Here is a 3,106-nt window from a genome sequence, read left to right on the forward strand (position 1 = left end):
ATCTACAACTTGGAACTCTTTTCAAGAGCCCTAAGTGTCTTTTTTGTTGCATCCTTGTATTGATCTTCATTCGTCATGCAACACTCCCCCCTTCCTATTTTGCGCACGTCCTCGAGCGCGGTAGTAGCAAGAGCTGCAACAAAAAAACAATGGATACAAGTAAAGTCTTTTATTGAAAAAAAAAAAGAAAAGAAAAACCAGCAATGATAATTTCACACGTGAGCATACAAGTGCAAGGCTGATTAAAGTTTTAATGAGTACTAAAATAGGTGAGTAAAGACTAGTCAAAGTGAGACTTAAGTGGTAGATAGTGCTATGCAAAAGCAAGTGTGCTTTGTACACCGCCGGTTATGATCTTAGTCTCAATGTCCTACAAGTATTTAAGTTATTCCTAAGTGGCAAACCTACTCCTAAATATGAGCAAAGGTGATTAGAACTCTCTTTTTTTTTCTTTTTCTTTTTTTTGATGTGTGTGTAGAAGGTGATAAAGATTAAGGTTCCATCCCAAAGAGACCCAAGCAATGGCCAAGAGACCTCCGCCAAGAGAATCTAAAGACCGCTAAGTATCTCAAGGGTGACAGACGGTCCTTTTTCTTTCTTTTATGACATAAGGAGTATCCCTTGAAGATGAGGGCATCGGTCTCGAGGGCCCATAGTGTACCCCAGAGTCCTACCAACATCTATCAAGGCGATAGATTCCTCAAAGGTCTTTTTCTGAAGCTTTTAGACATCAGTGTTCACCCCATGGAAACCAAGGCATCGGCCCCAAGGTGCTAAGACAACCCCCGGTCCTACCAAGCATTCCACATGGCTGTAGACACATCATGTCTCAATTTACTTTGTATATATATATTTTTTAATGGTATATTTTCATAAAATTTTTTTATTAATCCTAGCACCTAGCTCATATCTAAGAGGTAGCTACCACTAGGGATAACTAATATATCTTGAAAGCATAAGAACTTGGCATATTCCATTGGTATATATCCTACACTGTCTTTAGATAGAAATATCTTTTACTAAGTCTTCTAAGAGTCTAGAATTCACTCACCATATTTTAACAACTAATCAAAAACTTAAACCAGTCAACATTGTGTGAACATGCAAACCATATATCCAAAAGATAAAAGCACATAAAGAAATAAAGATTAAGACACCTTTTGTAGTGCCCTATTGATGTTGTTCATTTGCATTGATGAATTGCTGATTTTGTGCAGATTGCTCCTCCTTGATTTTTGTAGGCGTAGCATGTCTCCCCCCTTCCTAATTTGTGTGCACGGTAGGTGGACTATTGGGGCGTGTTTTGATGCTCTTTTTTTAGCGGAGATCTCTGCAAAATTTTTATTAACAAACAAGAAAAGAAAAGAAAAAAATAAAATTTGCTATTGGTGCCAATCACCGAATATAGCCGAGGGGAAAAACCCAATGGGAGAAAAGTGCCCTGGCTTGTCGATCTTATTGTGGAGTCGTTGAGTTTACTCTTGCGCTGGTGGTGGATCCGTGTCCTCGTCTGCTGGAAAGATGGTATCAATTATATCGAGCGTAGGAAGTAATTTGGACACTTAAGTTGCCATTAAGATCTATATCGTATAGATAACATTTCAATGCAAATATCAATATTATTACCACATTTCATCATGATATTGATGTTTTTCAAAAAATTCACATAATAATTTTTTGATATCATCAAAACCTGGCACACATGGCCATTGTAAAATGTTTATGCAAAAATAACACTTCCACAACCAAAAATTTGTTTGGCCCCCTCAGAACCAACATCAAAATATGTCGACAGAACAACTTTGTCAAATGCAATGAAATTCAACGTGTGCAAATCCAGGCCCCCATAAGCGAGCCTTTTGCTGAGGGCCTTACATGCCTTAGATCAACCCTTAAGTTTATTTGGGGTGCTACTTAGGTCCGGATTTATGCACATATCCAATTTCTTTCAATTTATAAAAAACTGAGATTTTTGGTTAAATAAAAAATTTGATAAAATCACTTTTAATTTTCTTAAATTGACTATATTAACACAAGTTTCCCTCTTTTTTTCTATTTCTTGTTTATCAAATTTGAGATTCATGGCTTGCACAAAGTGAAACCAATATAGGATGTGGCCCTTGAAAGAGAGTAAACTTATGCCACCACCATTGCCAGAGTCCAACTTTGAGACCAAGCCCTCATCTCACCAGCCCTAAGGCCCACCTATAATTTTACCTTTGCCTATAGGTGAGGCCCAACCTCAACCTTCATACTCATTGGAACCCCACGCCAGTCGAAGGATGAGGCTGAGCCCCTAGCCTCAACCTTAACCCCCCACCCAGCCCATAGCCCCACTGTAGCAACCAAGACACCACAAAGGGAGATGGAGGGCCAGGTATTGTGGCCTTGTGGCAGCAAATTAGGCACTATCAGAAGATAGTGCACAAGTTGATTCCTAAAGTAATGTTCGTGTGCAAGTAGTACGAGAGGTTCACGAGCAACAATGTAAGGCTGAGGGGCAACAACAATAGATTTTGGGCTCGCCACGTAGATTGCGAGCTGCTAGATCGTTGGTCAACATAGGCGCTAGATGTGACATAGGTGAGTGCAAAGGTCTACTTGGTGGATATGTTCAATGAGCTATATATGTAAAGAGGGTCACCATCACCATAAAGGACATCACCTTGATAGCACCTATATATGCAAAGAGGGTTACCATCACTGAAATTGACATGTAGCTAATTCATCGATTGCATATATAAAGGGATGCTCTTGGACAATTGTTTGTGAATACACCATTTATTTATAATCATGTAACTATGTCATCACACTGATATGTAATTTCATGACTTGATGAATATAGACCTTTTCTTTTCTCCTTGTGTTATGTTTTTGTTAATGTTAAGTCTTGTGGTAAGTATTATTTAGGAAGTTTTCTTAAATTATTATTGCCTAATTATGTGCAATTGATTTTATTGTGTCAACCACAAACTATCCACAATCATATCAAGTTTAATTTTTAAACACTTAGATATAGAATCAAACAATAAAAACATTGGCCCAACATAACTGAGCATATGATGCAAAGATAAAAAGAAACTAAATTTTCATTAATGTAGAAATC

This window comes from Cibotium barometz, chromosome 60, assembly GCF_041138505.1.
Source record: "Cibotium barometz isolate CiBa-2024 chromosome 60, ASM4113850v1, whole genome shotgun sequence".
NCBI lineage: Eukaryota > Viridiplantae > Streptophyta > Polypodiopsida > Cyatheales > Cibotiaceae > Cibotium > Cibotium barometz.